Here is a 13,327-nt window from a genome sequence, read left to right on the forward strand (position 1 = left end):
TGCCATTCGTCCTCTGGGACGACAAAAAAAGGCGAAAGGTATTGATCATACTAAGCATTGTATCAGGGAATAGTATCATGACTTCAGAAAGTTTCCTTTGCCCATCAGTCTTGATAGTGTTCTCTATGCTTTATTTGCAACTAATGAGATGCAAATGTCTGATCAGCTGCATCCCATTTAAGTCTGAAGCTTCACTGCAGGTAGCTGAATCCAGGACAGTAGCTCATAGTCTGAGGTTTTCTTTAACGGATACTGTCACGTACTATGCTAGTTATGAGTTTGTCAAAGCCCAAGAGCAGTATTATGCCACCGTAATTAAGACTGCTTGGATTCTTTTGTTTTCACTTAAGGATAGCAATGATAGTGACATTACTTCAGTTTTCCAGCTACTAAGGAAAAGTCTGTCCACTTGGATCTGCCAGTTTGTGTTTAATTTAAAAATATTTGGGAAATGTGCGCTTCCTCATTACTTAATTGATTTTTGATTTTGCTAAGGGATGGGACTCTACCACCACTGCAGACTCACTACTTGTCTACTGTGTTCTTCACAACTTTTCAATATTTGATGTCAGGATTAGAAGATCAAAATTCCCTGTGAAGAATCTCCCCTTTTGTAAGTAGCCAGTGTGAAGCCATCTGTACTTTTCAGAGGCATTAGACTAGAGAATTTATAATGACATTCCAAAAAAGCATAGAATTCTTTGATCATATGGTCAGTATTATTCTGCAGTTGTTTTTCCAGTCTCCTTATTCAAAGGTGATAGAAAAAGTGATAAGGACAAGCTGATGCTCTGTGTCCTCAGTCCAGCCCTCCAGTATTTGATTTTCTGGCATTGTAGTGACTGATCAGTGACACCAGGTTGCCACGCTGTAGGATTTCTGCTATCTTGTTCTACTGTCTGCTGTTCAGTATTGATAAAGTAATGCTTCATTCAAGATAATGATAGCATTGGCCTAGAGAAAATAGACAACTAACAATGCTGAGATCAATTGCACCCACAACCTCTTCATGTGGTTCTTCTGCAAAAAAGGACCTTTAAAGTATAAATAAGTGATGATAGTCTGAAAATGACAGCTACGTTTACCTTACAAATTTTTTTTTTTTATTGTAAATATTATCGTCTTAGATACTCCACCCCCTAAGTCGGAGTGTTTCTGTGTTTGAGAAGGTTTCATACTTCACGAACACATGATTAAGTCCTTCCACTTCCTGGGGCAGCCCCTTTGTCAGGAAACTCTCATTTTGAAGCATCACATAAGGCATATCTTTTCCTGAGCAGGCAAAAGCCCCAGGAAGTGGAAGGACTTAATCATGCGGCAGGAGGGCCAGGAGACCTCCTTGGATGGATAAGGAGCTGCTGAGGAAAATTCAAAGGGAAAAAGAGGCTTACAAAAGGTGGAAGCAAGGACAGGTGGCCTGGGAAGAATACAGGGATGTTGTCTGGGGAGCTAGGGACCAGGTTAGGAAGGCTAAGGCCCAGTTAGAATTAAACTCTGCTAGGGATGTTAAGAATAACAGGAAGGGATTCTATTGGTATGTAGCGAATAAAAGACAGACTAGGGACAATGTAGGCCCCTTCTGAAAGCTACCAAGAGAACTGGCTACACAGGATTTGGAGAAGGCTGAGGTTCTGAATGACTTCTTCACCTCAGTCTTCACTGGCAAAGGCTCTGACCATATAACGCAAGCCTTGGAATGCAGACGCAGGGACTGTGAGGACGAAGACCTTGGGCCCACTGTAGGAGAGGAACGAGTTCGAGACCATCTTAAGAACCTGACCGTACACAGGTCCATGGGACCTGATGAAATCCATCTACAGGTCCTGAAGGAGCTGGTGAATGAAGTTGTTAAGCCACTACCCATCATATTTGAAAACTCATGGCAGTCAGGTGAAGTTCCCGACGACTGGAAAAAGGGAAATATAACCCCCATTTTCAAGAAGGGGAAAATGGAAGACCCGGGGAATTACAGACCAGTCAGTCTCACCTCTGTGCCTGGCAAAATCTTGGAGCACATTCTCCTGGACAGCATGCTAAGGCACATGAAAAACAACAAGGTGCTTGGTGACAGCCAGTGTGGCTTCACTAAGGACGAATGTTGCCTGACCGATTTTGTGGCCTTTTATGGTGGAGTTATGGAGCTGACGGACAGGGGCAGAGCAGTTGAAGTTATCTGCCTGGATTTCTGCATAGCATTAGACACTGTCCCACACCACATCCTTGTCTTTAAATTGGAGAGACATCAATTTGATGGACGGACCCCTCAGTAGATAAAGAACTGCCTGAATGTCCGCACGCAAAGAGTTATGGTCAATATCTCAGTGTCCAGCTGGAGACCAGGAACGAGTGGTGTCTCTCGGGGAGCGGTGTTGGGACTTGTCTTGTTCAACATCTTTGTCGGTAACATGGACAGTGGGATTGAGTGCACCCTCAGCAAGTTTGCCAACGACACCAAGCTGTGTGGTTCAGTTGATATGCTGGAGGGAAGGGATGCCATCCAGAGGGACCTTGACACGCATGTGAGGTGGGCTGATATCAACCTTATGAAGTTTAGCTATGCCAAGTGCAAGGTCCTTCACCTGGGTCAGAGCAATCCCAGGCACAGCTACAGGTTGGGCAAAGAAGAGATTCAGAGCAGCCCTGCGGAGAAGGACTTACGGGTGTTGGTTGATGAGAAATGAATGAGCCGGCTTCAGTGTGTGCTCGCAGCCCAGAAAGCCAACCAAATCCTGGGCTGCATCAAAAGGAGCATGACCAGCAGGTCAAAGGCGGTGATCCTGCCCCTCTACTCTGCTCTTGTGAGACCTCACCTGGAGTATTGTGTGCAGTTCTGGTGTCCTCAACATAAAAAGGACATGGAACTGCTGGAACAAGTCCAGAGGAGGGCCACGAGGAAGATCAGGGGACTGGAGCACCTCCGAATGAAGATAGGCTGAAAAAGTTGGGGCTGTTCAGCCTGGAGAAGAGAAGGCTGCGTGGAGACCTCATAGCAGCCTTCCAGTACCTGAAGGGGGTCTATAGGGATGCTGGGGATGGACTCTTCATCAAGGACTGTAGTGACAGGACAAGGGGTAGTGTGTTAAAACTTAAACAGGGAAGTTTAGGTAAGATCTAAGGTAGAAATTCTTTCCTGTTAGGGTGGTGAGGCACTGGAATGGGTTGCCCAGGGAAGTTGTGAGTGCTCCATCCCTGGCGGAGTTCAAGGCCAAGTTGGACCGCGTCTTGTGTGGGATGGTTTAGTGTGAGGTGTCCCTGCCCATGGCAGGGGGTTAGAACTAGGTGATCTTGAAGTCCTTTCCAACCCTAACTATTCTATGATTCTATGATCCTATGAAACTCATTTCCTTTCTTTCATAGGTCTTCAAGACAGAAAATGTAATAATAGTAATGGTAAAATATTTTTGAAATTTCACTTAATTTTATATTTTTTCAAGGACATTTGATTAGATCTGACATCCAAAAAACACCAATTTGCATTCATTTATAGGAAAAGAAAAAGTGTCGATATTAATGTATGCATTCCCTCGCTTTACTGACTCCAAATAAAAAATAAACCTCAGAATCTTCTTGTTGTGTAAAGGCAGAACAATACCTGTTCTGAAAATCACTGTATTAAGGCAAAGAGAAATTAAAAATGCTCTTCCTAAGACAATAGAGAGCTCATCTTTTAGAATTTCAATTCAGATAGAAACATATGTAGAAAATGATATGCAGTAAGTTATTACCCATTTGAAACATATGTTTATGTTAATAATAGAACAGCACTCTCATTTTTTAAAATGATGTTTTCAGCATTAATTATGTGGTTTCTGTCACACCACACATTTATGAGAAAGAAAAATGCATGGAAGTTACAGGATGAAAGAGAGAAATGTTGACAAATATTATTTTAAAACAGTTTTACTTCCACATATATTATGAGCCATTGAGTATGCCAGCAGTGGTATTTCAATGATTGGTATGTAATTATCCAGGGAGGAAGGATTTTGAGAATTCATAAAAACTCTTTAGCATGTCTTAATGGATTCACGCCAGCGTGAAGGATTTAGTAATGAACTGCTAATCCAACTTTGCTCACTACCTGCCCAAGGTTTAAAATATAGCTCTGTCCAAATGTCAGCTGCAATTAAGTGTTAGGGCCAAAAGCATTTCAGAAAATGAAAAGGTAGTAGGATACCTTTTGTTGTCTGTTATTGGTATTTATGGGTCTTATCTTTAATCACATGCAGCCACTGCACACTAAATACTTTCTTGCAAATGTAGCTGGAAATTAGGTTTAATAAGAGAAATGGGATGAAACGAAGACAGGGAGTTCAGACTGGTAAAGAATCCTGATAATGAGATTTATTAGACAGTAGAAGACTCTCCTAAGGACAAATGGGGAATCACTTTTACCATATTCTAAGATAAGAACAAGTGTAAGAACATATTGACAGCAAAATCTTCCTCAGAATATGTATTCACACTAGCAGCCATGATACTCTTTTCTGATTATCATTGAGGGAAGAGGAGCTTTCTTGGAGTCACTCCCAGTTATATCAGGCAAAACTAGGGGTATTTCAAAGAAGTGGAATTCTGCTAATGTAATCCCAATATTTTAAGAGTATGAAAGGAATGACTCAGTAATGGGGAGCAACCATTTTCTTAGTCCCAAGATAAAAGGTAGCCATTAAGGAGTGATCCATCAGATTAGATCAAAGATGACTCTACTGAATCTTAAAAGTGAATCACTTCCACTTAATTTTGTTCCCAGGATGAGATACAATTGGGACTGTTACTCATTTAGGCTGGACTGATTTTTCATTATCCTCCTTCTGACTCTATATGCAAACTTAAAATTGGAAAGCACACCATAGAAACTATTATCCTATACACGTATATGAAAACATACACATATTCATAAAAATACATAAATTTTTAGATATAGTAAAAAAAGAGAAATAAAAATTCCAATAACTTTATTAAATGTTATTTATATTTTTCTAAACCAAAATATAAAAATTATAAAAAAAAACATTTTCCTCTCTTTTTGAATTAAAATCATCAGTTTTCCATAATTTCACAAAAATATTGCCATTATTTTAAGTTTTTTTCTTTACAATGGGGTTGGATAGTTTACCTTAAAGATTAGTTCTTCTTCACTTCCTTAATCTCTGAAAGAGTAGTATGTGTAATGAAAGGCAAACCCAAACCCTAGAAATGACAGTAATATGCAATATTTCAAAGCAGTTTTTCATAATTCCCTTATTTTTCTAGTGGGAAAACACAGAGAAACCATTCTTGTTTCTTCCATGGCATCTTACTTTTTAACTTTCTTCTTCTGATGAAAAAAATGAGTAAGAAGAGTGTTTTTCTCCATTAATAGTGAAAATACTACTTTATAACAAATTTTGATGAACAAAATAATCGTAATATATTAAGAAATAAAAATTAATCTTTTTTTTTAACTCATTGGAAATTATATTTTGAATAGCTTCACTATCTCACCATCTTTCTTATGATATTCTGAGATAAGATTTGCAAAGCCAAGCCATCTAACAAGCAGTTCTCAGAGTGTTTGCTTGATCTGCAATAGTAAACCTACTATTAATAAAAATTTCCCAAGATTTAATCATTGCAGTGCTTCCAAAGAAGCAGGCAGCACTTTTCTGCTTCCCCTCTAATTCCTGCCAGTGCTGACTCTGTGCTCATAAAGCTTAGCAGTGAACCTGATTCAGAATTCTTCTCAATTTCAAAAACCAGAGAGTGACCCACTGACAGCATTCAAAGCACCCTTGGTTCTTCATGAGCATTTTATCAGACCCTGAGAGCAGCTTTTCCAGCTGACAGATTTCTTTCGTGAGGCTTAACTAGGTCAGCATTCACATTTTAATGCATGTCTGGATTTGAACTCTGTGGTCCTGCCCTGTCTCTATTTGCTGTAAAGATTCACAATTTCAGAAATACCTTCTCTCTGAAATATCTGCCCGGCGTGAACTACAGTCTGAAGTCACACTGCACTGACTAATTAGCACTATCTTTTCAGTTTACTGCATTAGCTGGTTGGAAAGGAAAGAGATTGATGAGTTCAAGCAAGAACAACTACCAAAAATGTATCTATATCATTCTTTAACTATTTTTTCTTTTTTTTTTTGGGGGTCGGGGGGTGGAGTGGTTTTTGTTGGGGTCTTGTTGGGTTTTCTTATTTTGGTTGGTTGTGGTTTCTTTTCTTCAACAGTGAGGGAAAGAAAAACTAAACAAAAACCAACACCCCTCAAAGAAACCCAGAAAAAAACCACAAATACAAGAAAAAAACCAAAAACAAACCAAACCCAACAAACAATCCAGAGATGTTAAGAATAAGTCATTTTATCCATAAAATTCAATTAAGTCTTTTTTTCAGTTCAGGATGGTATTCCCAATTATAAAGCCAGGACAAAAGACCCACCCGCCTGTACACTGGTGTGGAAATAAGATTCTTTTCTAAAAACTGAGAAAAATCAGGGAAAACTAGACTTTACATTTGTTAAAAGACAATTTAGTCATAAGCCGGAAAAACTAGAAAAGGCAAAGCAAAGATGAGAAAGCCCATGTGAAGTACTTTTTCAGTGTATCTCCACATTCTATATATACACCTTGTATATAGAATAGCATACTGGATTAGTGACCTGTATTTTACAAGTTAGGTAGCTTTCATGTCTCTGTTAAGGTTACCTGTGCCTCAGATAGCCAAATACAAATGAAGAAGAATCCCTTTTTTAAAAAAAACAAACCAAACAAACGGAACAAAACAAAACAAAATAAACCCAACAACAACAAAACCAAAGAAACAACCCACAAGTGAAAGATTTAAACCAAAACAGGTCAGTCTCATGAGTGGTAGATTATTAATTACTGAATATGCCTTATTAAACAAGATTTTAAATTATGATGACAGTTTTTTTAAGAGCACTTTTCTGCTCAAGAATGCAGCACCTTACCCTACTAAAATATCTTTTTTTGCTCATACCTGAGGTAAGGGAAGAGGGGAAGTGAAGGGCAAATGACTTTGCTTTATCATTCAGACAGCTGGAGACAGATGAGGAGACACCTTTAATTAATGTTGATAGTTTGCATGAAGACCACTGGTCTTTCTTTTTGCATAAGCTTTAGCAGATTTACTCTCTGCTAAGACAGGCCATCAGAGAATTCATTTGCACTTGTTTAACATTTACATACTTCGTGAAAACTACAGACCCAGGAAATTAGAAAATATGTTTCAAAGCTTAAAATAATCTCTTCTCTTAGCAACTGCTTGGGAACATGAGACCTTTGACTTTAATTCAGAAATTGTTTATGCTCCTAATGGTAATTACATCAGCATTTGATGAAGGTTCCCCATTATGTAAAGGGTAGCTGAAAAGTATGTGAAGTTTAAGAACAAGCACAGAAAAGCCACAGGAGGTTCAATTCACAAATGAGATTTACAATGGTTGGGGCACATTCTGTGATTACATCTAGATTAAAGGTAAACCAGAACAGTATTTTTATACTATGGCAATATAACACCTGCAAAGAGCCTCAACAGCATACACCTGTCTACAGACTGAATTCAGCCCATAGGAACAATCACCTACCTCATACACCTCTCCTACTTGTCTTTTGCACAAGACATCCTCACACATGCACAAGCCTGATCCCTGATATTGTTTCATAAAGGCCTAGTGTACCCCTTTCTCATGTATAGTACAAAATTCTCATTGAGGATGTATTCTGTGCAATTCTTCTAAATCCAATCTTTTTACTGTCTTGCAATCATTATCAATTAGTTAAACTATTTTACTTAATGTAACCTGACTTTTCATAAAGATATAGTCATTATGACTAAGAAGGTAGCTTAACAGGAGGTTATCTGGCTCAATCCCTTCTTCAAAGTAGTGTTCAGCTGAATTCTGAATGCCTTAAAGGCATCCCTGCAGGGATGGAGATGCCTCACATCCCTTCAGTCAACCTGTTAGAGTGTTTGACCACCTTCATGGCCAACATTTTTTTTCCTTTATATAAAAGTCAACATTTTGCTTGCTTATACTTGGATCTGCTGTACCATTTCCTCTGGCTTTGCACCTCCAAGAGCAGCCTGTCTCTGACTTCTCCCATTCAAGCTGTGGAGGACTGCCATGAAATCTCCCAATTGTTCTCATGAACCCTTTTTTCCAGGCTGAGCAAACCAGCTTTCTTCAGTGTTTCCTCAGGCATCATGTGCTCCAATGTCCAAACTTCTGGATGGCCCTCCACTGAACTATCTCCAGTATTCCAATCTGTCTCTTGTGCTGGGGAGCCCAGACCTTGACCCAGCACTGCAGATCCATATAAACAGTACTGACCAGAGGCAAAGCATCCCCTACCTCAGCTGGCAGGCATTGGTCTCCCCCATGCAGCCTGACATGCAGTTGACTTTGAGCACTGAAAGGGCACATTGCTGGCTTACGGTCAACAGGTTGTCCACCAGGATCCACAGGTCCTTTTTTGACAAGCTGTTTGGCCCAAGCCTGTACTGGTGCTTATGGTTATTCCTCCCCAGGGGCAGGATTTTGCATTTCCCTTTGTTGATCTTCATGAGGTTTCTGTTGACCCATTTATCCAGCTTGATGAGATTCCTATGAATTGCAGCTCTGCCATCCATTTACCTACAGTTCCATTCATCTGGATTTTGTTTGTGAATTAACTTACTGAGGCTGCATTTAAACATTTACTGGCCTCAGATCACTTCCTGAGGAGCACCACCAGTACTCACCCACCTACCACTGGAGCTTTGTACCAGCAACATCTACCCTTTGAGCGCAGTGGTTCATCTTGTCTGTTTCTGAGTGTCATCACTGTAACCACTGTAACTTTTCTTATTCCTTAATGTTATTTTTGCTTAAAAAAAAAAAAAAAAGGCAGAATAAAGAAGAAATACAAGCATACCATTCATTTCTTAGGTCTGAAAATCACAACTCCCCATGCCGTTCCTTCTCACACATGCTGTCATCCAAAGAGAGGACAGACACCTTTTCTTTTAAAGATAGTTCTTGAAAGTGGATTTTCCAAAAGGTTATCTGAGTTCATGACACCTGGATGGAAACTGCAGAAATTTTCTGAGCACTTCTACTCTCTTTTTTTAGAGGAAACTGGCAAATCAAAAATGCTTAGAGCTGTTCTTCCTTTCTTCACAGGCTACTACTGAAAAAGCCCTCTTGAACTAATATGTAAATGTGTATTGCTGAATAATTAAGGATTAGAAAAAAGAGGCCAAAGTTGCCTAGTTTACTTTTTCCAGCCAACCTTGTATAAATGAGGTGGCAATCTAGAAGAAGTTAGTCTTTTCATTTAAACTGGGACTGTTCCAGAAGACCACGTATGAACAGAAATATTTATTGAAGGTGAAGCGTTCCAGACTTAAACAGTGGGTAGGAACAGCAAATTCCTGAATAGAAATTAGTATTTAATTGTATAATATATGGGTTTTTTCATCCTGCTTTCCTTAAATCATATATATATATATCTTTTTTTCTATTTCAAAAACCAGAAGCTATGTTTCTATGGTATTTTTGGAAAATTTATTTTAGACATTTATTAATCATCACTTAGATGGCTTATAATAATTTTTTCTAATTTATTTTTCTACCGTTCTGCATTAACAATTTGCACATCTCTTTTTCTGAGAGTAGTTTGTTTCATGGGCACATGTAGAGTGACATTCAGAACTGACCTAAATATTGAACATATGTCCTTGTTTGGCTTCCAGTGGCTATCAGAGTTCATCTTAGCCCCAGTCCAAAAGCTAACAGCAGACTGCCCTTAACACAGGTCTGCCTTATGTCAAAATCTGACACTAAAACCTGTAACGAAGAATGGTAATGGTAGGAACAAGATGTACAAAGAGGCTTAGAGACACATGCAAAAAAGCATGGTTTCCCTAGGTCCCTTTTCACAACTCCCCCAGGGGCACACTAAGGCATGCACACTAAGGCATACACACTAAACTATACCAGGCAGTGCAGAGTGCTGATCCCAAGGACTGGACCTGTCCCAGGACAATTTCCATGACAACCAGGAGGACTGGATTTATGGAACCTGAAATATAATACTTTCATTGCATAAAAAGCAAACCCCAGCTTTGTCTTTCTGTGGGACACTGTATTACAGTTCTGCTGTGATACCCTCAGCTCACTTTTCCAGCCAAGGTGGCTACCTGAAACTCATGGTGGTAAATCTTCACACATGGATTCCTGCACTCCTGTTGCTCGGGGACCACCACAGGTGGCTGTAAATGCTGTAGTGATGGCAGTCTCTGGCTTTGTGCTGGGCTGTTTTCACATGCAGGGAATGGAAGGAATTTATCCTTTCCCCCCTCACACACCTCCTCCTGAGGAAAAGATCCCAAACCTAACCTCCATCACCTTTCCCCTGTTCTCACACACTAGCACCTCCCTTGCTGTCTGTACTGTAATCCAAAACAGCTTTTTTCCTCTTTGAGAAGTGGAGATTTTAGATGAAATATAAACTGTGCCTGGGGATCTGCTACACAATCACATATTATTAGTTTATGGCACTGCTTTGTATTGTTAGCCAGCTGCATGTTCCACCCCAAACTATAGTCAAGCTCTGTCAGATTCTTTTCCTGAGACAGCTGTTAATTCTGGAATATATTTGCAAGGTTTGAAACTCCCCTTGTCATTTCACAAACTAAAACAGTACAAAATGCACACCAATGCACAAAATGCTCCACTGGCAGCAGACATGAACACTAGTCTTTGGAATTTCTATGAATTCCAGTTTAAAGAGATAATGAATTCAAATGGTACAGACCCACAGACATTAACAGGATTTACTAGATATAGAGCAATTATAGTGATGTGCATAAACAGTATTTTATGGTTTTATAAACTAAAAATTGGCAGACTCTGATAGCTAAACCTAAGTAATAGTGATCATGACTTATGCATAGAGCTTCTCTTTATACTTAGCAAACCACACACTTGCCTTTTCATTAGTCCTGTGAAAGCTGCTTGGATTGTGGGTCACCGTGGGAAGGGTGCTTAAAGAGTGATAACAAATTAAGAAAGAAAGAAAATTCTCTGAAATTTGTGACTGCGAAATTAACAGTAATAGAGAGAGGAATGGGCAAAAGCCTTCTCCATGTTTAGTGTTGTCTTGAAGCTGCAGCAAAAAAAAGTCCATCAACTTATGTATTGTAGTAATTAGGAATTTCCACTTTCCACACAGTGATTATCTTCAGACTCAGGCTTAGAGCTCCCCTGTTCCTGAATATGAAAGCACAAGCTCCTGCCAAGTCTGCAGACAGTTCTCTCACTGTAAAAGTGGAGGAACTCCAGATTTTCTACAGTACAACTGGCAGCTCTTTCTGAATCACTTTATAATTTCCATAGCTGAGTATATCAGGTTGACCTTATACTTCTAAAACTCACTATGTGTACTCCCTTTCTTCTCCAACATGTCATACAGTGGCATATCTGTGTTCAGTCAGTGGTGTGTGTAGCAGGGAGGGTTTCTCCAAGCTGTGGCTACCTGGATGTGTGCTGTCATTTTCTTTCTTCAGATGAAAAGCAGATTCAAAAGCTTTGAATCTTTGTACTGTCAAGGGATGCACAAAAGAATTAAGTCAAAAAAAAGGGGTGGGGGAGCACATGTCCTTTCCAACCTAGGTCAGCTTGAACTTGCAAGTAGTTTCAAAACAAACTGTGAAACCCCCATTTATTTCTGACATAACAGCTTACTAGCATTGCTAAATAGTTTATGGATATATAACTATTTGTTGCAGGCAAAGATCCAGCCCCATTCTCCTTAAATTTAAAACCGGAGTATCTTTGTACCCCTCTCAGTTGCCAAACAACTGTTCAGTATTTTGAAGTTAGAAGAGCTCCTCTTCTGTTTATGATGGTTTTGAAAGTAAAAGTACAGTAAGGCTAATTTTTGAATAGTAGAAAATGTAACTTTTTTTCTGTATAACCTTAACGGGGCTACCCAATGTGTAACCAGTAATATGCTGTTATCTGCCAGTTGCTTTTCATCCCTGCGAAAGGCTTTTGCTGTTATTTTTGTATTTGCCCTTAGTTTTGGTAGATAAGCTACTAATGCACATTCTTGCATTTTTCTTGTAGTCTCTGAATGGCTTGTATAGCACTTTCCCCCTTCAGGGACCACTCTTTATCAATTCCTTGTTTCAGCTTCTAGGCTCTGACATCACAAAGGGTAGCTCTTGGGCAATGATTCCTCAGCGCATCCTTCACAAGAAGCTATTTCCTACTGTTTTACTTTGTTTTATGTGAAGTCTGCCATAGTTATCGTAAGACCTCAGTCTTAGCTTAGATGAAATAAAGATTTGCTGAGGAAGAGCAGGAGCTGGGTGAATAAACCAAAAATTACTAGTTTCCTGTTTTGAATTCTTAAAATTCAGGAGTTTTGTCATGCTCCAGCATAGGTAAATGAAGACAGCAGAGCAGAGCAAGAAAAGGGTGGAAGAATCTGCTCCAAGAAGATTATCCATCAAAGCCCCAGGAACACATGCACCAGGCCAACACTTTGTCTGTTTCTTCCCCCTCCTCTCAGCCCCCCTCCCAGTCTGGTGATTTAAGGCAAATGGGACTCACGGGTACCAGCAGCAAGGCAAAGAGACAGCAGCTGATTTCATGTTGTTCCAGCACTGAGAAAGATACTTAGGTTGCTGACATATGCTGTGGAGACAGATTTCCACAGTATTCAGACTGAAATGCATAATCTGAACAAGGTTGTGAGCCAAACATCTACAGTATTTATTGAAAACATCCCTGATGTTTAAAATTCTGCGGTCTTCTGAAACCCAGAAATCCAGCCCTACAGCTATTTCTCCTGTTCACAGAGAAGGAGACACATACATGCTTTAGGAACACATGGGTCACTTTTTTCCTCTCCCTCCTAGCAGGAGAGACAGTTTAGCCTGCTTTTCCTGGTTCACATCCTCAGATGAATCACTGCAGACAAACAGCTCCAGCAGAGACCCAGCTCAGAGGCGCGTACAGGAGAAGAGGAGCTGTCTGTCACTCTGGGCAGGGATCACCATGCAGAAGCAGGGAGAAGGGAGGAGAGTGATTTATGTGGGTCCCTTTATGAGGGTGTCTGGCTTTCAGATACTGTGTGGGATTTTTCTTTGAAAAACAAACAAACACTAGTTATATTTCTCTGTCTGGAAAAACCCGCTTCTTCAGCCAGTCACTCTCCTCTTTGCTCATTCTTTTAACTCTCACTCATGCTAAGCTGCTTTAGAGGTATTTTTGGAGATATTCAGGCTTGGAACACTGTTTCTCCTAGCTGCTTTCAAACTTTTTTG

The sequence above is a fragment of the Lathamus discolor genome, chromosome 5 (assembly GCF_037157495.1).
Source record: "Lathamus discolor isolate bLatDis1 chromosome 5, bLatDis1.hap1, whole genome shotgun sequence".
Classification (NCBI taxonomy): Eukaryota; Metazoa; Chordata; class Aves; order Psittaciformes; family Psittacidae; genus Lathamus; species Lathamus discolor.